General features: G+C 44.5%; 1 protein-coding gene across 1 annotated transcript in view; it reads left to right on the forward strand.

Annotated features, from left to right (window-relative positions):
* The window catches only part of GLRA1 (glycine receptor alpha 1), a 227625-nt gene that overhangs the window by 152496 nt on the left and 47330 nt on the right, over window positions 1–27799 (forward strand). The window lies entirely within an intron of this gene.

Below are 27799 nucleotides of genomic sequence, written 5' to 3' on the forward strand. Positions count from 1 at the left end.
AGGCAGGCCCTGTTCACAAAAGTTGGCAAGGAAAGGGCTGATATTGCATAAATATATATTCACCTAGCAAAGTTAAAGTATAAACATGGTACCAAGACATACCATACCGGAACATTCCACAGATAACATGGAACAGGCCGACCCATCCCAATGACAGGGGCAAAAGGGTAAAATGATGGATAGAGTTGTTTTGATCAAACCAACAGGTACAAGGTGCGAGGCGGCACCTTACTGCGTAGAGGGGTTGTACCTTGCTACGTGAAGGGGTTGCACCTCAATACGTCAGGAGTGATGTGTAACTTGTTTGTATGTGTGTATAAGAATGCATCCCTGAGTGGATATCTTTGTCCAGCTGAAGGGGCAGTGGAAAGTCCCGCCACTGAGCTGAGTCCATTGCCGAGCGGCACTTTCTAGCAGTATGCCCGGTAGACTAAGTAATCTATGGGGAACTGAAATTGTGTCAGGGTCGCAATAAACCTGGCCGAGGTGCCTTTGTACCTTACTAGACTCGGTGGTCATTGGGGGTTCTCATCGGGTCTGCTGTGTCAGCTATCTGCGCAGAGCTGGGGCAGCACACAGAGGGAACACACGCACACAGCCGAGTGATATCAACAGGAGAAAGCAGAAGCACCACACCGGTAGCATCTCACAACAGTAAATTGCTCAGTTTTAACATGTTTAAAACAAACATATGGAAGTATTTCTTCACACAATGCACAGTCAACCTGTGGAACTCATTGCCAGGGGATGTTGTGAAAGCCAAAAGTATAACTGGCTTCAAAAAAAGAATCAGATAAGTTTATGGAGAATAGATCCATCAAGTGCTACTAGCCAAGATAGTTAGGGAGGTAACCCCATGCTCTGGGTGTCCCTAAACCTTCAGCTACCAGAAGTTGGGACTGGAAGACAGCGATGAATCACTTGAAATTGCCCCGTTCTGTTCATTCCCTCTGAAGCATCTGGCACTGGTGACTGTCAGAAGACAGAATACTGGGCTAGATGGACCATTGACCTGACCCAATATGGCTGTTTTTATGTTCTTGTGCATATTTCTTGCCCTCTGCAACTTCCCTGGGTTTTCACGTGTGTGTCACCAATGACAGATTTTTTTTAAATATCTTTCAAAAGCATTTTGAGCAACTGAATCTACTAGAAAACTAGGACAACTGAACCTCTCCAAATGGTGAAGTGATCACACAGACATGGGATATAATTCTAAACACATTGTCCAAGAGTAACAAAGGACAAACCGGGGGAAAGGAGTCCTGACGGCAAAGGTTACTTACTCTATTGTTAGAAGAACTGGCTTGCAGTCAGGATTAGATTTTCTCCCAACCATGTTCCCTTACATAATACTGAAGAAGGTTTCCAGTCTCACTGCCCTCGCCTTCAGGGAGAGCAAAACGAAAACAAAACACAGTGTCCAAAAGCCATTTGGATAATTGCATTATGGGCACTTCCCTTTTCCCCCGGAGCTATTTTCAGAATCACTGGGGATGCAACTGGATTAAAGCACAGGACTGGAAGTCATGAGATCTGGGGCCAAATTCACCCATGCTTCCACTAGCTTATACTGGAGAAAACTCTGGCAGAGGGCCTTGAAATGGAGAGCCTTCGAGTGGAGGATGGAGAAGGTTGCACTGATATAAAAAGGCAGAAATCTCCCTTGCACCAAGGGCACTGAAGGAAGATAAAACAGCCCAAAACATGGGTGGCTGTGGCTAGTTAAGGGGCAAGCAAGAAAAACACTGATCGAGGGCAACCCCTCGATAACCGTCACCGGCAGGGCTCCTAAGGAGTCTAAACTAAAGCCATCCTCCCTACTCACCCACCCCACGTGGAACACCTGAGGGAGGACAGTGGGGTCACCTGCCACCAGCACTCTGTTGGGGTGGATGCCCTCCCTTTCTGGGTTGCCGAGGGCCTTGTTAATGAACAGGGATGTAATTTACACCACTCTGAGACAGCACTACTGAATTTGTCCCCCTGAGTCTCCTCCCAGCTCTAGCATTGATTTGCTGCTTGAACTTGATCTTTAATTTTAAATCACGATTGGATTTTTTCTTCTAAAAGTTCAAAAGGGAATTAATTCAGTGAAGTGCTAGGACCTGCGTTACATAGGAGGTCAGACTAGATGAGCATAGATTATGAGGCTAGAAGGGGCCTCTGTGAATCTATGGATATTGAAGAAATCCTAAGAGATACTCAGTCCTACTGGGGAATCAGATCTCTGCTAGAGTCAATGGGGTTTGCTGGTCCTAGGAGCTGGCCCATAAATCGAAAGTCACCGTGTCCTTCTCTGCTGTTGTTGTTCCTTTGCAGTCACCAAAAGCCAACATAAATATGATTTAACTGTTAACTGGCGATCGATTTAACATTCACTGCCTGGAGCTCCACCCTAGCGCCTTCAGATGACTCGGGGATAAAGGAGGAAAGTTTGCTTCATGACACTGGCTAACCCACCCCAGCAGGATAATAGAGGTAAATGTATATTCATGAGTCAGCAAGCAGCATGCATGATGCCCTTGCACGTAGTTACGCCCCCAGGAGTCACCGCCAGTTCAAATCAGAGCAGGTTATTAATCAAGGCCAGCTAGTGAAACCCAATAGCTAGAGTAAATCTGACTAACCTACTTCCCCCAGCAGCTGCTGGAATCCCTACCAGATTTTACTACTTTTGAATGACACGAGCAAGGGGATATTTTGCACCTGGGCTTGTCTCAATAAGGACATTACTTTTTAGAAAACAAGGACTGAGCGCTTGCAGTGGGGGTTGTTTTAGAAATGACGCCTCCTAAGAGAGAGCTCCATAAAGGGATCTTCCCCACTGAGAAAGAGAGGCTTGAGTCTTTCATAGACTGGAAAGAAGGAGCAATGGAATAAACAGAATCTCTCTTCCTCGTTTCTGTGGGTGGTTGCGGGGCATAGCCACTCCTGCTATAAGAAACCTGACCAAGTGGTCAGAAATTGGATGCAAGTATCTGTCTTTGCCGCTGTATGTAGCAGAGGAGGGGGAAAACAAGGCACAACCCGAGGACAAATCTTGTTACCCTTAGACAGCAGCTAACAGGTTTCATTCATTTAACTCTATCGAGTTGTCAATTTCACTCAGAGAATCAAGCGGAACCAAACCTCCAGCTCTGCTGATCTCCGTGCTGGCTACAGAGAAAAAAAACCCACCTCCCGCCATCCTCCTGGCGAACTCAGCTGCCCTGCTCAGCGCCCAGGCGGATTTCGAGCAATCATGCTGTGATTTGAAACTGACGAGGGCTCCTTACCTGTCTGTCCGGGGTCCCTTAGCTCTGAGGTTTGCCAACCCTCTGTTAAAAATGCGGAAGGGGGGGGGGGGTGGAAAAAGCGGCTCCTTTTCAAAAAGCTCCTAAGCCCAGGTGTGTTACACATGAGAAGGATTTAAGAGACTTCTTAAAAAGCCAATGCTTGGGGGGTAAAAAAAATCGTCCAGCAATTTAAAGGTTAACATCTCTGCTGAACAACATGCGTTTTATCCAACCACATCCCAGAGTCGCTTTTCCAGCACACTGACCAATGAATGCAGCCAGTGGGAAGGGCTTAGGCTGCTGGGTAGGTTGGGTCCCCCCCTTCTCACCCCCTCCTTCCCCCATTTTTTTGTTTGTTTTGTTTAGTAAATTAATGCAGCAAGAAAGTCCCAAGATCTGGCGAGCTCTATCCGGCTGAGATGGGGCAAGGAGGATAATGCAATGGATTACGAGGCCACTGGGGCACTTTTCTTTCTTTATTTCTGATGGCCAGGGGAGTCCCAGACCCATGAAACTTGCCCTCGGCTTCCTCTCCACTTGAGCCCCCAAGCAATGGGACACCTTCCCTGCAGCAGCAACAACTTACTCTGGGGGGGAACATCCCAGAAGGCAAGAAACAACAGCCGCCAAACGGTCCAGCAGGAGAGCAAGATTTCCGGGACAATACAGCAAATGCCCAGCACTGACAAATTCCCTTGGATTTAACTGGAGAAGGCACCCCAGCCAGAGGAGGAAATTAAAGCGTTGGGCTGGTGGGGTGTGTTTTTTGGGGGGGGTTGGGGTTTTTTTGGTTTTTCCCCCTATCCCCCCTCCCCCATGGCAAATATACTCTGGTTGCATCTTGCCTGTTCCAGCAACTCGATGCCAGGACTGGGATCCCACTGAAGGGAAAGGAGATTTCTGTGCAGGAATCTGCTCGTCCAACCAAACCTCACTGCAGTGTGGGGGGGCGGAAAAAAATCCGCGGTGGAGTTTAAACACCAAGTCTCTCTCCAAGGTGCTGACACGGGGGGTCTCTGTCCAGGGTCCTGAATTCACAGCCTCCTGCTCCCCCCCGCAACTCGCTCATAGGAAGATTGTCTGCAAATGACCACGTAGGAAGTTCCAGCACTTTATTCCGCCTGGTTTGGGGGGTTGGTTTTTATTACCGCCGTTGTTGTCATTTTTTAAGTGGAAATTTAATCCTTGGCTTATTTTATTTTATTTTTAAACTCGTGGATTACAAATCACCAGATCGTAAACAATGTTTAACGTCAATGCACTTGGAGTCTACGTTTGGGAAACTCTAGTATTCTTCAGGTAGGCTGTTTTCTACTGCCCACTGGGCTAGGATGTGTGCGTCGGAGTTTGCATGGATGGATGTGCTGATGTTTCCTTGGGGTTAATACCTGGGCTTGATATTCTCCAGCCATCAGTTGCCCGCCCCCCTCCCTTTTCCTTTCTGATGATTCCCTGGGTCTGACTATTTAACATTCCAAGGCTAGAGACTTTAGGTGGCTTTATGAGTTACTCCGTTTAATTAGCACTGCGTTCTCTCTCTCTCTCTAACCGCAGTGCTGAAAACACCAGGTCCTCAGACTGGTAGGAAAGTGACAACTAGTGGTGACTGAGAATATTGCATTTCAACTTGCACGACTAAATAGTTTATTTTCTTCTTAAAATTGCAGGCTTGAGGGGGGATCTGTTTCCATGTTCAGTTCTCATGGTATCTTTAGAAATAACTGACTTGCTGATTATGGAATACTCAATCTCCTGTTTTTCAGCCTGTAATGTGTACACCATCTGGACACACAGGAGTAAAATCATTTCTTTTCCTAAACTTTCTACAAACCACTTTTTTAAAAAAAATCCTAAAATTAGGGGGGAAAAAACCCCAAGTGATGAATAAGGTCATTTTGCAACATGATGCACTTTAAATCTTGATTTTGATCAGCTCTGTTTTGAAGCTATATCTTGTTTATAGGATAAGATAGGAGAATGAGCACTCTAACTCTCTGAAGGGACTCTGCTTCACCTCTTATGAATGCTTTTATTAAACACATGGAGAGAAATATTGGCACATAACAGCACTGCTGTATCTGAATGAATAATGCAATCGGCTGTGATGATAACGATAGATGTCACATACATGCATTTGGAAAATCATTCTTCTTTTATGACTTGCAGGGCTCATCAATCTTACACGTCATTGAAATTGCCTGGCTCTCATGTGGCAACCTCTGTGTGTTTTAACCATATTAATGCCCAGTCTTGTATTTTAATAAGGGGCCGGGAATAGTATTGTCTACAGGTCATTGTTAATTATGTTATTTTCGCAATAGTAGTGGGACAATTATTATCTACCAGATTTTGCTAACTGGCTTTTCCCTACGAATGCCAAGGTCTTCCCAAACATAAAACTTGAAACCTTTTCCAATTCCTCCACAATCAGAATTAAAGAGAAGGAACCCCTGATAAGAAACCACAGTTCACCTGCTAATACTAGGAAGAAAATGGACAGCAATTTTGCAGCATAAGCGCAGAGTGCTTCATAATGGGGTATTTAGAACGTAGATCAAAGAAGTAGGACTTTGGAAACAACTTTCCAGGGACTCTAAAACAACGCAACCTTCAGTACTTTAAAATGGGTCTCTTCAACTCCCATGTGGCGGCACTGAAAAGCATGGTGGAGGTGGGCAAATAGGTAACATTTGTATGCAAATTAAACCCTTCATTTGGCCAGCAGTAGGCAACAGTGAACCAGAGAGATGAAAGAGAAGATTACTTAAACATAAACACATCTTCCCACTTTGCCCTCAACTTTCTGGAATGCTGGCTACCCTCTTCTGGAAAAACAACAACAAAAACACCTAGATGGCAAGAACAGAAGAAAATACCTAAACCAAAGTTTGATGTGGTCCTCATATCATAGACAATGACAGCTTCTCCTCTAAGTTTCCAAAGTCTTACTTCCTTGATCTCCTCTAACAAGAGTCATATTTGTGTATATCCATTTTACCTCTTGCCTATCTTGTTCTAAAACAAATTCTACACACTCTGCGTTTGATATGTATCACACAGTGTGCGTAAGGGGGGAGGAATTGATATTCAGAGGTACTGAACATCTGCGGATCCTGTTGACTACAACTGGACTTCTGGGTATGCAGTACCTTTGAAAACCAGGCTCCTGTGTTAATATATATGAATATATAATGCTGTGTATTACATACATAATTGTGCCTGTGTCACTCATACAAAAGGATACTGTAGTTTTAGGTGTAATATAAAATATTTTAAAATATTCATGACAATTATCCTTAACAACAGAAGTTATTTGAATTGAACTAAACTATCACCTGCAATTATTTTCCAAATAAGAAGCAAATCAACAATTCCTGTACAGAGTAGGTTCTGCATATTCCGCCCCCCCCCCCCTCACCCCCCCTACACACACACTTTATTTATTACAGGCTAAAATCCACCAGCCCTTCAAGGCAGGAATAGCTTTGCTATTTCAGCTTTAATAAGGTAATTTAAGATTAATAGATTTAATAAGACAACTTCCATTAACCGCCGTTTACAAAGTTAATATGCCAACTACCCACGCAGAAGTCATGCATAGTGTAATCCAAGAAAACCAATCTGGTAATCCAATAATCCAAAACAGAAGAATGCATTACATTAAATTATATGGTGTGCCCACTTTATTGTCAGTCTGTCAAAAATATTGCGGAAAGAGGATCTGTGATGTGTCAGCACACCAACTGTAAAATAATAATAAAGAAAAAACCAATAAAGACAGATGGGTGGGGGGGAAATCAACACAGCAGATACAGAAAATAAAATTAGATCTGCTGTTTAGCCATAAGGCCTCTGCCAGCCTTACAAAAAAAAATCCTGTGGGAAAAAATAACATCTGGTGTCTGATTGCAAACATTAAGATATTGCCAATATAATATTTGTTTCTGTTATAGTTGGGGTGTTTTAGTAAGATTTGCCATAAGCAGCTTGATCCAAAGTGTTTTTTTATGGAAGAAGGTGTTTTATTTTTCTACCTGCCTTCACAGAGTGCAGTCACTTTACTGTGACTAAGACAATTACGGAGTCTCTAGGGAAGACAGAATGGAGTGGTGTTTATATCAGACAAATTGTTGGGTTTGTTTTCTAACATTTCTCTAAACTGAACTCGGTAAGGTGGAATAATATTTCTTGAGTTGATAATGGATAGGGCCACATTTTCAAATACACCCTCTAATCTGTGCATACCTTTATGCAGACATATTAAAATAATGTGTCTAGGAGTCAAACTGTCTAATCTGCATGCAGAAATCCTGCAAATTCCATCACGCAAAACACAAATTTAGAGGCTGTATTTTCAAATGTGACCCGTAATGGTCTTGCCTGTATTCCTGCCTGTTGTACCACTGCACTAAACCTAGTGATGCAGAAAGATCACTCCAGATGTCAACAGAGAGTGTTCATGCACCTAGGCTATATTGGGATGGGATAGAAAATAAGGGGAACCTGGAATATATTTTTACTGAGATGGACATTGCTTTGAAATGATCCACTAAAATAACATGGGCTCAATTCTTATCTCCCTTATATTGTAGTAAATCAGGAGTAATTCCAGTGAAGTCAACAGAATTATACCAGTGTAAACAAAATCAGATGCAGGCCCTACCTGAACAGAGAGTTCTTTGCACTAACAGGAATGATACTAGATTACTGTTCTGAGTAATCTGCATGCTGAAAGTTGCTGCCCCTGCGAAAAACCTGTTGGACTGCTTTATCCAATATTTTCCTACCTGCACCCCCTACTCATCTCAAAGTATCAAAATTCCTTTAAAGAATGTATCTGTAAACAATGAGAAGATCCCAGATTGAATATGAAATTCCCGTTAACCTCACAGAGACCAAGGCACCCACACATTTTCTTCCAGCTCTGGCTCTATGGACTTTAACAAGCAATATGTACTTTGAGCCACTCACTTCTGTTTCATGAAAATACACTGGAGGGGGGTATACGTCCAAACTTCCACTCACCTCTGCAATGCTGAATAGCATTGCAGTGAAATCAGTGAGCAGGGCACTAAAAGGCTCCTAGAGTCATAGGCTGAACAGACGAGCTGCTGTTTCCTTAAGTTAAGGAGCAATTTCCACACACTAAAGAAAACAACATACTGAGAATTTTGCATCAAGACCTGTTGTGCCTGTGTTCTGAGATTATTCGTTTTATCACTGAAGAAGAATATTGAGCAAAGCCTTAAAATAACTGGTTGTAAAGAGGATCTTTAACTTACTTAGTCTAGGACCTATAATAGCTCCATTAAAGACCATTAAAAGGGTTACATCTTCAGAGCTTAAAAATGTGATGAGGTGGACAGTTCCTCCAAAAGAAACCTTTCAAATCATGCCACTAGAACAGATCGATTTGGAATCACCCCTGCTAGAAGCGTGAGGCACTTTTGTATGTTGTCTGATAGAGATTTTTTAAATTATATTTGTAATATTCATTTTGATGGGGGAAAGAAAAGGTCATTTTTAAAAATACACAGAACGCTTTATAATATGTAACAGGCTGCATCCTGATGCCTCTCAGCTAATCACCAGCATCACTTCCTTAGGATAGCAACTGTGTGGGTTATTGGGTCTCTCCTTGATTAGCCGTGAAATCCAAAGGAAACCCCATGATAAAGCAAACAAAAATCAAAGGATTGATAGGTGTCCAAATAGAAACCATGTTTTCTTAAGAGTCTAAATGGGGGAGAGGAGAAATGTAACTGTGCCAGTTGAAAAGAATGCTGCAGAAAAGCCAGTTTCTCCCCCAAAAAAGCCTTGTTTCTACAGCATGGTCACAGACCACTGTTGAGTTACTAAAGGCCAGTTTTTGCCACCCTTATTCTCCTCATTCTGAAAGCAGTTCAACTGGCATCACTACATTCAGATGCCTCAACGGGGCTACCTGCAGAATAAGGCAGCACTCACTGAGGGTCCAGATGGCAGAATCTGACCGTTACATATGATGAGCATGTAAGATCTTTTGTGGCCCCGGGGATTAGCTGAAAACAAGACCTTCTTCAAGGTCAACATCTGAGTCAGTGTCCAGGATGTTCCCAATTCCACTCCCTGGGGGAAAGTATCAGAGGGGTAGCCGTGTTAGTCTGGATCTGTAAAAAGCGACAAAGAGTCCTGTGGCACCTTATAGACTAACAGATGTATTGGAGCATAAGCTTTCGTGGGTGAATACCCACTTCGTCAGACGCATATAGGAAAAGGTGTCTCTATTGGAGAAGGCCTTGCATTTGAGTTAACGTTGCAACTGAGATGTAAGAGGAGAACAGCCCTCCAATTCATTTTTAAAAACCTATAGGATTTGAACAACCATCCTGGAGACTGAGGGGTTTGTTACTTTAGCCACAAAGCTATTCGACTCCAGAATGGAAGCACTTGTAAGAAGCAGCATGCTGCCATTCCCATACTCCTGTGTTACCTCGTGAAATTCATAATGCCAGACTCTCACAGGGTGAATTTGGTAGAATAAAATGAATGTTCTCAGCATCTGAACTAGATGTTAGGATGATAAGGTAATTTCAGTCCAGTCATTGACTAATGCTGACTGATGGCCATTAATCTGAGATGTAAAACCGGCTGAGAAGTCTGATCTCATTTCTACCCGGAGTGCAGGTTAACAGGGCTCTGCAAACTCCATTGTTAATAGTCACTTGAGAGCATAAACCCAAACCTTCTAATTAATATAACTGGTATTTAAATACTTACAAAAATCACCCTAGCTGTATCAGACCATGTCTGAGCATATCCACATACCAGGTCTCAGTTATTCATTCATGGACATTTTTTAACTTACTTTAAAAACCCCATGTGACTGATACTAAAGGGATAGCTAGGTCACTAAGGAGCTTTGATTTTTCTCTGCTCTCATAGACTGCAGGAAAGCACATTAAATCACCTTTTTTTCATTATTTGCAGTAGTAACCCTTTTAATTTGCTATTGTTACCTTAGACAGCTTGACTTACATACCCTCCACTGACTGAGAGCCTTTGGCTGAGGGTGTAGGCATAATCATTTCTATTCTTCCCCTTAGATATTAAGGTTACATGTGCTCTCCCCATATCTAAGCATGCGTGGCTTTTCTTATTTTTTTTTCTAAGCCACTCTCCCCTTCCCACAATGACTTCAGTCACCAGCTGGGACTGTAATGACTCACCTCAAGTGATTTGGGGAAATTAGCTTTATAAAAAGCTGCTAATACCATCATTCCATGGTGGTTTAGCAAAAAGCTAGGGCTATCGGAAGAGGCGATTCTACTAGAAAGAAAAGGCCAGCTGCGTCCTGCTATATGCGACAGAAATCACGATCTATCATGTTTGCAGAGACCCTGTCACCATATTGTCTACGAGCTGGCCTCCCGTGCCTGCTCTACTGGTCTTCAAAGAGAGAGAAAGAAAAGCATCCATTTCATCAAACCTTGCATAGTAAAAGGTTGTGTTGCTGAGATCAGTGGTTCACTTCCCCTAACTAACAAAACCTTAAAAAATATACGGGTGCCTAGATACCCCTAGGGTAGAAAGATCATTTTCACGACAGAGAAAGGCTTGCACAGATTTACACCAGGATTTCTTTCTTAGAGCTCACGGACCAGCTCCTCGGCTGGTGCAAATTGGCCTAGCTCCGTTGACTTCAGTGGAGCTAGGCTGATTTACTCGAGCTGATGTTCTGGTCCCATAGAGCCGCATGCTACAGATTACACATCCACACACAAACGGCTTCTGAAACTCTCCTGATGCTCCAATGGACCGACACACCGATTCTGAGAAACAGCCTTTTTACAAAGCATGCACAGAAATACCCTGCAGAGAGCAGAGACAGATCTAGAGAGATGCAGTCTTCAGTTATATGGACAGAGCACAACCCATGATGCAGACAATTATTCATTCCATATATTGCGCCACGGTAAGCTACCGATTTCAGTACTGCAGCACATCTGGTTGGTCCGTAGGCATAGCCGGCATCATCTAAATATGTCTTGATCAGAGCCAATTCCAATTGAGAAAAGCCTGAGAAACCTTCATTTACCAACATGGAATTTTGATTTAAAAGCAAAAAACAAGAAAACAAGAAACCCCTCCCATATTCTTGCACCTTTTTTCCTCCTCCCCCCTCCAATTCCTCTCTGGCTCACTGCCCGCTAGAAAAAGGAGAGCCCATAAATAAAATGCCTCATCAGACAGCCTACAGTGGGCTCTGTTGTATTTATCAGTGCCTCATTGTGGGCAGGGGGGGAAAATAACCACGGGGTTGCCAAGACAAAGAATGACATGTGTGGAACAGTGGTTCTTGCAGTGCAATCAATCACTGCATACGTTGCCTTCAGACTCAAGCTGGCAGCAGCAACCCGAGATACACCAAAATCAAAGACATTTTTTCTCCCTAGACAATGACCCACGGTACTTGTTCTCATTAACAATGCAGATCCGAAAATACCGAGCAGGACCGGAGCAAAAATCAATGGCCGTCTGGATGCCTATAACATTGGCCCATGTCAGCAGTGAAACGCAGCATAGCTAGAAATCCGCACCAGATAGAAAATTCCCCTCCATCGCCTCTCAGCCACGCTTGCTTTTTCATTTTTCTGGCTGTAGTCTTGAGTGAGACGGTACGAAGCAAACCCCTGAAAAGTGCCAAGCACCCACACTCTTCAGGGGTGGAAAAAGTAGAACCACTTTGGAGACAATAAAAGAGAAAGGCAGCTGATTGCATCCAGCGGCTCTGACAGGGTGCTCGGTTCCTCATAAGATCAGGCCTAATACATATTAAAAAAACCAAAAGTGTGTGTGAGATTTATAAACGTCAAAGACAAAGAGGTACCCATGGGAGACACTTATGACTGCAGCAGAGGTAGAAGGAGTGGGACACAAATGTCAAATTCCTGGTATGAGGTTCCTTTCCTGCAATATGAAGTCTACTTTGAAGCACTTGAAAGGACTGTGGCCAGGATAGTGACTCTTAAAATGACATCTTCTGGCCTCTATACACACGGCTCAATTCTCCAGTCAATTCCACCACTTCGATACTAGGGTAACTCTGCCAACCTCACTGCAATTCCTTTTGATTTACTCCACTAAAGCAAGCCCATAGTCTCCCTTTCAGTGACTCCTAGCTCAGATCTATTCAGTGTATGAATCAACACAAGGCCTTCCCCCACCCCTAACCATGATCCTCACATGCCCGCCATCCAAAAATCAAAGCCATTCCCATGCTTTCTGCTCCCTCCATCGCCCCCTGCCATTAAGATTCTAGGATTAGAAATTAGCCAGCAATTGCACTGTTGAAGTGTGCAGAGGAGTCAAATACAGCTTGTTCTTCCACAACAGCACTGGCCCTGCAGTGCTGGCAGGAGTGAAAACCTGATTTTGTCAGGAAACTGCACAGATCTAAGTTGGAGGTTTCAGAGTAGAAGCCGTGTTAGTCTGTATCCGCAAAAAGAACAGGAGTACTTGTGGCACCTTAGAGACTAACAAATTTGGAGGGTGCACAAGGAACCAGTGTGGGGAGCTCTCACAGTTGTGCCTCAAAGCCTCACCGTTCATTTAAAAAGTTACATTTCCTTAGAGATCATGAACGAGCTGGTTAATTACACCAGGAGTCAGAAACAGCAGAGGAAACATTTACCGTCAGTTCCCCTTTTCAGAGCAAGGTATTCTCTCGCATCTAGCTTTCCAAACCTGTTTTCATTCACCTGGGCTTTCCATGGGCCCAAAGGGCCCTAAATGACTAGGATTATTTTTGATAGAATCGAATTTATTGCTCAGTAAATTCATTTTACCTCAATACAATGTAATTTTCAGATGGAGTTCCAATGTTCCAGTAGTGACTGCGTAATTTCACAGATAAGCAATGGATTGTGTCTGGTATCAGGGTGCCTTTTCATAATGTTTGTGGTGTAATTTCACAGAATAAACGCTCTTTGTGTTGGATGTTACGTTTCTATTAATGAAAAGGAACTCTATTTAATCTATGATTCATCACAAACAGCAACTGTAATAGCGTTATCCAGTCTTAAGAAATGTTAACCATCCCTAAACTGAAAGTGGCTTTATTTTTAAAAAGCATCTGTAGTGAACTCTCTACGTATGCTCTTCTGATGTAAATGCAAGTGATACTAGAACTGTAGGAACACAGGCAGGATAGCAACAAAATGGCAGATGAAATTTAATGTTGAAAAATGCAAAGTAAGGCACATTGGAAAGCATAATCCCAACTATACATATAAAATGATGGGGTCTAAATTAGCTGTTACCACTCAAGGAAGAGATCTTGGAGTCATTGTGGATAGTTCTCTGAAAACATCCACTCAATGTGCAGCGGCAGTCAAAAAAGCGAACAGAATGCTGGGAATAACTCAGAAAGGGATAGATAATAGGACAGAAAATATGTTGCCTCTCTATAAATCCACGGTACACCCACATCTTGAATACTGCCTGCAGATGTGGTCACCCCATCTCAAAAAAGATATATTGGAATTGGAAAAGGTTCAGAAAAGGGCAACAAAAATGATTAGGGGTATGGAATGGCTTCCATATGAGGAGAGATTAATAAGACTGGGACTTTTCAGCTTGGAAAAAAGACAGCTAAGGGGAGATATGATTAAGGTCTGTAAAATCATGACTAGTGTAGAGAAAGTAGATAAGGAAGTATTGTTTATTACTTCTCATAACACAAGAACTAGGGGTCACCAAATGAAATTAATAGGCAGCAGGTTTAAAACAAATAAAAAGAAGTATTTCTTCACACAACGCACTGTCAACCTGTGGAACTCCTTGCCAGAGGATGTTGTGAAGGTCGAGACCATAACAGGGTTCAAAAAAGAACTAGATAAGTTCATGGAGGATAGGTCCATCAATGGCTATTAGCCAGGACGGGCAGGGATGGTGTCCCTAGCCTTTGTTTGCCAGAAGCTGGGAATGAGCGACAGGGGATAGATCACTTGATGATGACCTGTTCTGTTCATTCCCTCTGGGGCACCTGGCACTGGCCACTGTCAGAAGACAGGATAGTGGGCTAGATGGACCTTTGGTCTGACCCAGTAGGGCCATTCTTATGTTCTTATGTTCAGATGAGTATTCGAGAGCTGTTAGAAATCAAGGGCCGGATCCAAAGTCAAAGGAAAGACCCCACATTTCCTAGTTATGAAATAAATGGGTTCACAGATTCCAAGCCCAGAAAGCACATATAAATGATGAGAATATACTTACCTAGAGTCTGAGACCCTGGCCTTGCAAAAGCTTACATACATGCTTAAATGTATTCACCATAGCCCTATCTGAGCAAAGTGTTTAAGCACATATCTAACTTTAAGTATGTGAATAGTCCCATTGATTTTAAAGGCTTTGCTATATGAAGAAGTGATCATAAACATTTTTAAGTGTGTGTGTGTGTGTATACACACGGATTTATTGGATTTGTTTCCTAATTCACGGCCAATTAAAAACAATATTGTATGAAGTTCTGAATTATTATTCTTCATTATTTTTTTGAGAGGGATTTTTAAGAGACGCGAATTAGGATTGTAAATCCTATTGAAAGTCAATAACGGTGCTGCACAAAACACAAAGACCTTTATCCCTGTCCTGACAAACTGACAATCGAGAAGTCTGAATGTCATCAGACAGGCTGTAATGAGAGTTTGTAGCTTCACAATCGTATATTTAAGTGAGTCTCAAATAGGGAGAATAAACCCAAATTAAAGTGAAAATAATAGCACTATCAATACAAGGGCAACAATTAAAAAGATATAGCTGTCATACACATAATTAGGAACGGAGAGGTAGCTCCTGGTTTGTTGTGGTGTGTCTGGGACTCTCTTCTCCCCCAGAAGATTGCATTGTTTTTGCACTACGACAATGCATGTTCATTAGTGAGAGAAAAACTATAATGGGCAACACTGAATTAAAACAGTAAATATAAAGCGGCTTGGACAGTGTCATTAATCACGAGAGTGGGGATTGTGAGAGCAACAAAGGACCTGTCCCATACAATCTGTCTGCCCCTTTCCTTGTGCCTTTCCTTTTGAAGTTGTATATAACCCAGGGATTTCTTTTTTGCCCCGGGGTTGCTTTTTTCTTCTGTTCTGGCCACCTGGACCTGCTCTCAAGTTGCTCTGTCCACCCAGGGTGGGAGATTGAAAACCAAGCAGAGCCACCAGTGGCTGGAACAATCAGTTTTATTGGGATACTTTATAGGTCTGGATGAGGCCCTTTGCAGGAAGAAGTAAGAGATGTGTCTGCAGGGATATGCTATTGAAGGACGTAGACACCTGCATGCTGCAGCCTGAAAATGATTTTCCTCAACCTTTTCTAGCGGGTCTTTGGTTTCCCAGTGGATATTAACATTCCCTGGAGGGTTAATTTACTGGTGCCAAGTGGAAAACTTTCTCCATCCTTGTTATATGCCTATGAAAGTATGTAGTAATAATTTACGTTTATATATCATCTTGCATCTTAAAGAATCCTAATGTGATTTAAAAACTCTGCCATTAGTGCAATGCAGCCACTTCTGGGGTGAAACATAGACACTGCTTATACAGCTCATAGCAACACTGCACAATATCTTAGGACAAAGATAAGACTCTTTCACATGTGACATTTTTTTGCATGACTAAGAGATGCATGCAGAACCCCGGCAGCATCTAACGCGTCCTTCTCTTTTGCAGTCCTCATGCCGGCAACATCCTCCTTGCCATCCTCTCTCAAGACCAAGGTCTATGATTCTTACCCAGCTCTTTAATGAAAATACTAAAGCCAGATGCTCCTTGAAACTTGGCTTTGCAAGTCCATTCCCTTACCCCATCACCTCCACAGCTGCTACCGCCATGATATATTGTAACCACCACCTGCATTGCATGGGCTACAATCAGCTACGCAGCATTATCTGACACTTTGCATGAAGTGAGAGAGAGATACTCAGAGCTCTGTTCACTCTGCGGCCACCTGCCCAAGAATTCAGCATCACAGTCCCCCGATTCCGGCAATGCGAGTTGCAGAGACAAATGTTCAGAAAATGAGTGTGACTCTTTTTAATTGAATTACATATAAATATGGATTGAGCTCTTCATTTCAATATTTAATCTAATAAAAACCTCCATTTGTGGAGGGTTTTTCCAGGCATTCCAGGCCACTGTCTGTCTGACGGTTTGCCACGGGATCCAGTGCTGACGTGCTGCAAAAATCAGGGACGACCTGATGCAGCAATTAAGTTCCCTCACCCTCTTTCAGACTCTGGGCCTCCCTCTTTCCGGCTGCTGAGGTGGAGGAGAGCAGAGGCAGCAGACATGAGGGAAGAAGATGAGCAATTAACTGGAGAGAGAGGATTGAGAAGGTAGGGGTGGGAGGAAATGTGACCAGACTGCCAGCCAGGGGAGATAAGGGATGGGGAGCAGCTGGGAAGGCAGAAATGGGAGAGGAAACCACATATTTCAAGGAAGGGTCAGGTGTGAGATTGGCAGCAGGAGAGGATGGGACCAGAGAGAAAGACAAGGGGGAAGCAGGCGGGAAGGCAAGCAGTGGTGAAAGGGAAAGGAACTGGCCATGCAAAGCCGCTCAGAAAGGCTCCAGGGAGATTGTTAGCAACTCTTGGCTGGCTTTTCTTTATCTTGAGGGGAAGTGGGTGCCAGCCTGCCAGATTCAAGTTTCTAATCAGAAGCCGAGGTCCCCGAAAAGTGCCATGTCGGGACCGAAGTGGCAAACTCACCTAGTCTAGAAATAATCAAATGCCCTCTTTGTGTGGAAGGGACAGGCAGGAAGGGAGCACAAAATGGTGGCTGACGGAAGGGCCCACGGCGAGGCTGAGTCCGGCCTCTTTTATACGGCCCATTCCTGTTGTTCGAGTCCAAGTGCCACTTTAGTGGCAGATGGTCTCTGGTAGTCCTAATCTCTATAGCTCATGTCAGGCCCCTAGGATGTATTTCTGTCACCAATGGATGCCAATGCTCTGTTTATATTTACACCTCCTAGAAAGGTACAGTTCAATAAGGGTGTGACACCCAGGGGTGCTGGTAAGAGACTGTATTTATTTCCTGACCCAGCTCCAGGCTATAAAGGTTAATAGCCCTGTCACTTAACAGGAGTCAGTGTTTCTTATCTTACAGTGGTCCAAGAATAAGCCTAGCGACCCTTGAAGGGCCCTCTTCTGAGTAAATACAAAAACAACCTGCCCACTCATGAAACCACCCTGCCATTTCCGGTGCTTCTTTTCCCCATCAAGACAGCGGCGTGCAAATAGAAGCCTCCTCCTTCAGAAACTGCCTGCTCCTCTGCCTTGAATCCTTCAGCGGGGTCATCATGACATCACCGCTCGCTGTGTTTGCCCTGCCCAGCAGTCTGTTGGCGACACTGTGCACTGCCATGTGGAGGTCGGAGTTTGGTCCCCCAGGACTTTGGAGACAAACTCAAGCCAATCTTGAGTAACTATCCCCTGGCTGATGCTCCTAAAAGCATTGGTGGCTTCCTTGCCTAGCCTTCCTTGGGTCCCAGGGAGGGGCACTGTGATATGGGGCATTTAAGAGTGCTGAAGGGGGAATAACATGGAGGAAATGGGGAAATCCAAGCGGACTTCTTCCCTCACCACCCCAGAACAGAGCAGTACGTAGAATGTAAAGTCTTAGATACACCGCTCTGTTGTTGTGACATTTCTAAATAAATCCGCCAGAACAGGCTGATTAGACAGGAGGAAGCTTTTAAGCCCCAAATATGATGATAATCAGCAATGATGGAAAGAAAGAAAATAGCTGACAGTTAAAGGAGACTGTGTGAAGATGAGGTGCGGAGGTCTGTCTAAACTGTTTCACTGATGCTTTTGTGTGTATGTGTTAGGACAATGAAGGCAAACTCAGGCTGATTTTGAGTAACCATCCCCAGGCTGACACTCCAAAAGGCACTGGTGGCTTCCTTGTCCAGCCCAGAGATGTTAGCCAAGAAAAATATACCTGATTAATCTGCCACTATAGAACATCTCGCATGCCTGAGTGATCTGAAACCCTATTCAGCCAGCAGGGAAATAAATTCAACCTGCCACATTTAAACGACTGCTCTCCAGGTTCTGGATGGGGTAGGGGCTTCGGGCAAACATGTATGGCACAGCATGTGACAGGAGTCTGGCACACTAAACTTCCAGTGACAGTGTATCATTTAGCTCAGAACTACAGAGTAATTCCTGTTCAGTTCCATATTAACTCCAGGACAGTGCCGCGGCCCAGCGTAGCTGTTGTGGCTTGTGAGTCAATCAAAGAGGACCCAGCCTGGCATTGCCTTCAGCAGCAAAGGCGCAGACCGGGCACTCAGCGAAATCCCCGGCAATGGAATTGTTGCTTCTGTTGTGAAAGCTACATGAGAGAGACCTAAAGCTAGATGGGTACTCGGCACTGGCACACTGGGGAGAGCTGCTGTCTGTGGATCAGGCTCCTGTGCTGTCATGTGAAGGACGCACATACATGGCAGATCTAGTCATGGGACCGGGAGCTAGGAGCTCAGTTAATTGGTATGTCTGCTCTAGTGTTCAGCAGGGCCGGCTCCGGGCACCAGCTGAGCAAGCGGGTGCTTGGGGCGGCAGATTGTTGGAGGCGGCATTCCGCCCAATCCTAGGGCGGCACGGACGCTTTTTTGTTGTTGTTGTTGTTCCGCTCCGGCTGCCCTGTAGGGGGCGGTGGCGCGGAGGATCGGCGCGCCCTGCAGGGCAGTCCTTTTCCTTCCCTCCCCGCAGACCGGAGCGGAGCCCTCGCGGCAGGCAGCGGCGCAGCGGGAGGGGCCACGTGGCAGCGCCCCTGCTGTAACCCTGGCCGCCCCCTTCTCTCTCTCTCCCACCCACTCCCTCCCCCTTCCCCCTCGAGCCAGTCCCCCTGCACCCGCACTCCGGCTGCCCCGCAGGTTTGGGTTTTTTTGCTTTGCCGTTCTGGCCGCCCCGTTTTTGGGGGGTTTTTTTTGCTTGGGGCGGCCAAAAAGCCGGAGCCGGCCCTGGTGTTCAGACACCCACTGGGAAACACAGCCGAGGTCCTCCTGGCTAATGGGCTCATACGTTATTTATCACACATAACACAACAGCAAATACAGATTTTTTTTTAAACTGTTTATAACTCGCTACACAGAGAATATTGCAAGAGGTGCTAGTAGATGACTCAAGGACTTAATAGTGAGCTAAAACTCTTGCATCTCTGCGTCACTGGTTGAAATCCAGTTGAGGGCCAGAGTGCCTGAAAGTTCTTTTTGTAACTAGTCACCAGCCTGCATGAAATGAGTTTAGCATCTCGGTCCATTTCCCAGTCTCCCGGTCAAAAGCAGAATCAGGAAGTACAAAGATTCCCTCCTCCCCACCACACACCTCATGCAGGAAGGTGGAGAGGGTAACAAACTCTCTCTCTGGAGCTTCAGAAAATTAGCAGCCAGACAACTCTGGATTGCAGCAAGCAGAAAAATAAATTACCCATGGGACTAAACATCCCACTGTTGTACGTTCAGTTAGCTTGGGCTGAAATTGCACTTTTTTTTTAAATTACACATTCATTAAGGCCGAGTTCCAGTGAAATCCATCTATAACCTATGCTTTCACACTGGGAGCGCGTGTGATGTCTTCTGAGTAGTGCCGTGATAGCAGTATTATCATCATTCTGATCCCAAAGAATTCCTCCTGATTTCTCTAGGGACTTCCCCATCATTTGCACCCTCCTGTCTTCCTCACTTTAAAACAGGTGACAGCCTTAGTTGGGTGTTTTATATAGGAACTCTATTCATCTTCTCACTTACAGATAATTGGGCAAATTCTGCTCTCGGTTAATGCTCAGGCATTGCAGTACTGAGGTTGCACATGTGTGACTGAAAGCAGGAATTTGCCCTAGGAGGAATACACATAACACAGCAGATTCATATTAAATAGAAATAAACCTCGGAGGATAACTTTCCTTTCACTGTTGGCTAGGCTTGGCAGAATTGGATTTGAATGTTTTTGTAATTTTGACGGATAATATTGATGCTTATCTTTTTTTCTATTTTTATCCATTTTAAATTTTCACAATTGCGGGAAATTATGGGGCATCAGACAACAATTATGTAATGAAAGTCAACATTGAGATTCAAAACTTGAAAGCTTTGTAACCGTTAAAACACAAATTGTCAACATCACATGTCAAAATACACAGAGTAAATACCCTCAAATCAAACTCGAGTAAGTTCTGAAGCAGCATTTTTCTTACTTTGCCTATCTGTAAATTTCGATTATCACTGCTGGAAATATTGTTTCATGCACTTGTGTGCGGTAGGGTGAAATTGACATTTGCCGATAAAAATCTAGTTCTTACAAGCCATTATATTGATGCATGCCGTGTTTATGATCACACTATGTAATACCGCCTTAGGAGCCTAACTCTCACTGCCAGTCACCAGCAGGCCCACGCTGGTTTTCCTGCATCCCAGACCTCTCGCATCCATGCAAGTAGGAGGGAAAAGATTTGCTTCACAGTGCAGATTTTATTGCAAATAAATATTAGGAGCCAAAACTTTGCCCACATTGTGTCTGGTTTGCGCAGCTCCAGTGGCACATAGACTCAAAGTCAACTTGAGTGGCTAGCGAAGGATAGAGCTGGTATTGCTCTGTATCACTTCCCCTCTCAGAGACCCTGGGGCACAGGTATGACTGGAGAGTCCTTCTGCTCCATTGTCCCTCAGATGCTAGGCTGCTGCATTATGCTACTTCTCAGGCCTGGATTAACACCCTCCCCTAAGCTGTGTGCAGGTCACCAAATGGCCAATCCCGAGGACCTGGTCTTCTGTTTCTCTCTGCTATAAACAGAGACTAAAGAAAAAGAGGAATGTGAGTTGCCTCAGTTGAAAGCAACCCCCAAGTGTGTCTCTCTCTTTCACACATTCACAGTCACTCCCACACCCCCTCTGCATGGCTGTTTCTTGTTTAACAAAATCCAAGACATTGTTCCCACGCAGCACTGACCGGTAGGAAATGATCATGTAGCACATATTAGATGCACATTGTACCACGTCTCTGAATTGTCCCGATATCCTGGGGCCAAGTTCTAGCTGGTGTAAATCAAAGGTTGCTCTAGTGAAGTTAATGGAGCCATGCTGATTTACACCAGATGAGGACCCTGGCCCTGTTTGTCTAACATGTACTACTTAGTTGTGCATTTCCCTCCACAAACACTTGCTTTGCACTAGTTTGTGCTGCTGCTGCCGCCAACTGTTATTGTTGCTCTCGGTATTAAGGATTAACAATTACCTTCCTGCTATTTAATGGGGGAAGAGGAGCGGGGTGCTGATTACATTCCTAGGCTTTTCCTCTTGGTGGGGAGAGAACTGATAGTTCTCTGCACAAGCATTCCACCATAGCTGGAGATTTTGGGATGTCGGATTTAATCGGGGGATAGCCCCAGCCACAACCACAAACAAGCATCAAAATACGTCATCGTGGCCAAATAAATGAAAAGGACAGAAAGCAGCTGGATTGGGGACATGTCTAGATTTTGGGAGAGAGCTGCTTCCTACCTCAGACCCCTGGTTATAAGAATCTTCCCTCTGTTTGTTAGCAAAAGAAAACAATCGAGTAACACAGCCGCCGGGTCAGTGCAGATGCCAGCATCTGCCGAGGGGTTCCAAAAACTGAAGCCTCAGAAAGCCTGGGTAGTCCATTTTAGGAAATGGGATGCCTCAAATTCCCAACCAGCCCAGTTCATCTTCCAGTGATTTTCACCTTCAGATGTGTTCTGCTGCTTGGAACTCGTAAAGCTCAGAGCCCGTGTCTTCCCCGTGCACTAGCATTTAATCTCACAAATGATAACGCTGGTTCACTGACCCTTTTTGTTGTTAGGATTGTTTAACAGCCGTTCTGGGCCAGATTCACCTGGGATTGCAACCGTGTAAATGAAAGGAGCATTCCTTTGTCCTCTTGTCCCTGGGCCGGTACTAAAACACAGCAGACTTCCATCTTCCTGCAAACCGCACTGTGATTATAGACACTGCATTCTTTATGATTTCTCTGAGATCCTTGGTCTGTTTGGATTGTCAGCTCTTTGGGACAATGCCAGTCTCACGAGGTGTACTGAAGCACCTAGCACAATATGGCTCCAATGTCGGTAGGGCCTCCAGGCATTAATGTAATACGAGTAAGTAATATGAATACATTCTGTGTGATGGTGCCGATGAAACTGAAGCAGTGTCATGGTTCTATTTACTGGGGTAAGTCGAGCTGGTTTGGATAACCCAACAACCAACACTAGCCCCGAAGTTCACTTCTTTTTATCTTCAATAACTTTAGACTAACTGGACCATTTCCCCTGACTTGTATCTGGAGGACCCAGTGATGTCCAAGGGGAGGTTCTGAAACATGAAAGGGTCACTTAGGGTCGCATTTCCAAGCCCAGATGGAAGGCGGAAATCCCAGATATCGCACAAGAAAGCCTCTCCTCGAGAGTTTCCATCTCTAGCCGCAAAAGGCTCAGGCAGAGTTCAGAAAACCACCAGACTTGTGGGGGCTTGTCCTTATCTGAGCCCCCAATGCAACATTTGCCCAGAGCAACCCTATAGGGAGCAGCTGTTGGCATAGCCCGTGCTGGCAATGGTGAGCGCATGCAGCGCACACCAGCCCATTGGCTACATGGCAACACTCGGTAGCCCACTCAAGTGCTCCTTAACCTCCTGACTATTACATGCAGCAAACACAGAGGGGCTAGGAGGTTTCCTCAGGCACCTAACAGCCTGCACAAAATGCCACTGGCAATTTTGACGTGTGTCCAAAGGGAGAGAGAGAAGCTACTTTTCGGAATGCACACTAACACTCCAGAGGGCAGGGAAACAGGTAAAGGGCTCTCTCTCTCTCCCCCCACCTGCCTTCCAGGTCTAGCAAACTTTAAAAAGACAGGGCTGGCACCTCACCTGAAGTCAATGGTGCTATCCCAATTTACAGCAGCTGAGGATCTTGCCACATACACTTTCTCTCTATTTTCACGTCCATTATCGGGCTGCGTGTTCAGCTGTGTAGAAGCTCTTTCATTTAGGAGCACCTGCCTCCACCTATCCGACTGCTCCAGACTTATCTAGCGACACGCCAAGTCACACAGTTTTGTTTACTGTTCAGGCAACTGGATGCCACGCACGATTTATCCTCTGCTGTCCGAGCCCAGCCCTGAGATCTTATCTAGACTTCTTTCTTGATCCTCTTCACCACAATGCACCGTCCCTGGCTACAATGCAGAAGAATGTGGAGTACATTTTTCATCACTTTCGCCCTAATGCCTTCCTCTCGTGCAGAAGCAAATAATTCTGTTCCCTGACATGGATCTGTAAATGCATTTCAAATTGATTAGGCCATGGCGTATATTTTAAATGTTATGCAAAGTGGTCAGTTTCGACATGTTTTAAACATGAAAGACCATTTCCCAGTGGCTAGAGCAAGGGATTGAGAATTAAGATTCTGGGTTAGTGGGCTGTAGTCCACGAAAGCTTATGCTCTAATAAATTTGTTAGTCTCTAAGGTGCCACAAGTACTCCTGTTCTTCTTTTTGGGTTCTCTTCACATCTCTGCCAGTGACTCCTCTTTGACCTTAGTCAAATCATTAAAGTTCCCTCTGCTTGAGTTTCCTTATCCTAAGAGCAGGGGGAGGGGAGGGACAGAGGAGGGTATTTAAAGGCGCCTAATGAAGCTAGATGTCCAAATCCCATTGAAATTCAATGAGCCTAACTCCCTTAAATAAATAAATAGAGATATCCCATCTCCTAGAACTGGAAGGGACCTTGAAAGGTCATTGAGTCCAGCCCCCTGCCTTCACTAGCAGGACCAAGTACTGATTTTGCCCCAGATCCCCCTTAAGGATTGAACTCACAACGCTGGGTTTAGCAAGCCAATGCTCAAACCACTGAGCTATCCCTCCCCCCTTTGAAATACCAGCCATGATATTGTTTCCAAATACAGGTAATATCTGTTGGTGAAAGAATTAAAGACCATCTCTGGGGAGCTCAAAAGCGTGTCTCTTTCACCCACAGAAGTTGATCCAATAAAAGATATTACCTCCCCCACCTTGTCTCAGCGATAACATGTCCATTTGCACATACCCTCCCTTCACAGAGCTGCGGTGAGAATTAATGTTTGCAAAGTGTGCCGGGAGGAAGGTGCTCAGATACTAGGGGGATCGGAGCCATAAAGGTATCTAGCTAAATTCAATTATTTCTAAGAATTATGATTAGATTAGGCAAACTATTGTTGGATTTTGCACGTGAATGATTGCAGCAAGCCTATTAGAAAAGATATTTTTGCATGTGAGCTGAGGCCACGCAACTTGTTTCATTTGTGACTTAAAGCTGAAAAGGATCTGAATAACGGCATCCATTCAAAGCTAGGGTAGTCATTCATTTGCAATAGATTAAAGCCGCCTCCTGTACATATACACAACCAAGGCTGCTTTATTAGCTATCAGTTTTCCTCTATGTTCAATCTCTCTGTTCCGTCATCTCATTTTTAAAGTACAGTAAATTCCAATGGAACTAGAAGAGTTTTTTTAATAATCTTTTTATACTTAAAAAAAGCCTATTAGACTCGTATTGCATTTTTCTCCCTGTATTCTCCCCAAAGCCCACGGTTAATGAGAAGAAATCAGTTTATTGCACTAGCTGGCACCTCTGTGCTGAAATGGCAGGATTCTTTGGTTACCGAGCCATTTGCTGCTTAATTGAAATTTTTTCTCCAGACTAATTTCCATGCAGAGGCTCTTTTTGAATGCAGATGTAGAGTCCAGGATTGATCACCCTCCTCCATACACACTTTTTCTCCTGAGTTTGCAAATTAAGGATACAATTTTTTTTTAAAGCAACCCATCCCGTTGTCCAATCTCATCTGAAACCTTGGTTTGGGGTGGGGCTATTTGCTAGATCGGACATGGGAATCAGGGTCAGACAATTTAGTCTGAAATAGACCTCTACCCCGATATAACGCGACCCAATATAACATGAATTCAGATATAAGGCGGTAAAGCAGCGCTCCGGGGGGGCGGGGCTAATGCTCCGGTGAATCAAAGCAAGTTCAATATAATGCGGTTTCACCTATAACGTGGTAAGATTTTTTGGCTCCCGAGGACAGCGTTATATCAAGATAGAGGTGTATATGAAAACTAGATCTACTCTATTGTATAATTTATAGCTCAGATTAGATTTAGATTGAGAGAGGATTAAAGCATAGAGGCTGTAAAGGAGCAGAGTAGATAAACAACCTCCTAATTTCATATTCCAGATCACTTCTGGTCATAAATTTTCTCCCCCGTCGGCAGACCAACATCTTTACTGCTGAAATAGAACAAAAACAAATTTAAGGTAAAAAAAACCCAGCCATTGCAATTTGCAGAAAATTATCCATTAATAATCTTCTGGAGATCAAACGTTGTGTTCATGAAGGTTAAAGGCCTAGAAACTGAAACCCTGCTCTTAATTATTTGCCAGCCATTAGAGACAAGAGTCAATGCAATGCTATCTCCCCTTATACACAGGCATATTATATGCACCTTAAATCACCAGTGTCCCCTGACCCAACAGGATATATAGCATGTTGTTTTAGATGTTAGTAAATCTCCATTTTGTTCTGGGTAATGATAGTAAATTAACCTCACGCCATGCCAATCTAGGAGTTTCGGTTTTGGAAAGAGCAGTCCAAAGATGGTTTGTGCTGTAACCATTTAACCCCTGGTCAGTGTGGGCTTGGTGCCGCCCCACCATGCCCAGTCCTCAGAGGATTTGCATCTGTGACAGCCCACAGAGCCAGAACTGGCTCATTACCTCAGGCTGCAGAGACTCATACTTTTAGCTCTGGAGGTCCCAGGTCTAATCCCCAGTGTAACAACCAAGATGGCAGCCACCATGCCATCAATATTAGCATCTGGTAACGTCAATTACCGAGCAGGAGGAAATGGAGACGATGTTCACAGAGACTTCCAAGCACCATTCCAAGGAGCGTTCAAACATCAGATGAAGAGCCCAATCTAATACTTCATAGAGTCCAGGGCCAGGAGGGACCATGGTGATCATCTAGTGTGACCTCCTGCAGGACATAGGCCCTAGGACATCCCCGAATTAATTCTCTTTGAACTAGAGCAGCCCTTTCAGAAAAATATCCGAACTTGTTTTCAAAATTGACTGTGATGGAGAACCCACCATGACCCTTGGTCAATTGTTCCATTGGTGAATTACCCTCACTCAGTTGGAGTAAATGTTGAGGAGTCCCCTGAGCGTAGAGAAAAATCATGCTCCCTCTATAAATATATCATAAAATAACAGTAACTCCCAACCTCTGTCTACATCCTGACCCTGGAAAACAGTCAGATTTGCACAGGACACAACTACTACCACAGTCCTTTCCCTTCACCAGACAAGTGACAACTGCCTCCCATCAGTGCCTCCCTCTCACTAATAATCCAGTAGGAGGTGCCTTACCGCCACATTTATCTTACTATGGGGTCAAATTCAGCCCTACGCAGAGGGTCAGCACAAAACCCATTGAGCTCTACTTGGGGCATTTAAGGGGCACGTTGGTCTGGTACTGGCCATCTGCATGGGGGTAAATTTCATTCATTACTCTCAGAGTCCCAACCTGTGTCCTCATTTGGAAAGCAGGATTCTCTGATGAACACGCAACTCTTCCCGCACCAGGACCCGCCAGGTGCACCACATTCCCTCCCCACTGCCATGAAAACAGACACCCCACAATGTCAAAATACAGAACTCAAGGATATACTGTACACGGGAATACAGGGCACATTACGGCAGCATCTAGGATGATATATTAGCTCATTTCTATCTTGGAAATTAAATCTTACTGCAAACTTGAAAGTGTAGATTCTAAGGTTTATTCCCTCTGGGTGAAATCCGTCCCTGTGTGGATAGCAGTAACAAGGGGTAGGCCCCACTTAATCCCTGCCCTAAGGACTTCAGTATGATTTCAGTGGTATACAGCTCTTGAAGGTTTAAATGGAGTTAACTGGTGCATAGGCCTTGGGCTAGGCCTCTTCTCGGGGGTGAATTTCACCCCTTATGGGACAACTGATGACTTCACTTATTCCATCCTAGCAAATCACCAAGTTGTCCATGAGTGGCCTCATCCAAGGCCTATGCACCAGTTAACGCCACTTCAGCCTTCCAGACCTGCACACCACTTAAATCTCAATAAGACTGTGGTCCTTGCCTTCCCCACCCTCAAAGTCCTATCTGACGAGGCGTATCATTCCAGTGTTAGACTCTGCCATGCTCCAGGCCCCTGGCAGTGAAAGACCATGGGGCTGTCTCAAACCCAGATCCCTGCATTGCAGAGAACTTCATCTGCATTGGCCAGAAAGTGTGGAAGAAAACAAAGTCCCTTCCCCTACCACCCCAGAGTTCTTCATGAACTATGAAGCCATGCAACACCTATTCAAGCCAATGAGAGTCGTGCAGTTCAAATCTCCCCTGAGAACGTCAGAGCACTGTACGTGCTATTTGCTATGTAATTA

Source organism: Malaclemys terrapin, chromosome 8, assembly GCF_027887155.1.
Source record: "Malaclemys terrapin pileata isolate rMalTer1 chromosome 8, rMalTer1.hap1, whole genome shotgun sequence".
Taxonomy (NCBI): Eukaryota; Metazoa; Chordata; order Testudines; family Emydidae; genus Malaclemys; species Malaclemys terrapin.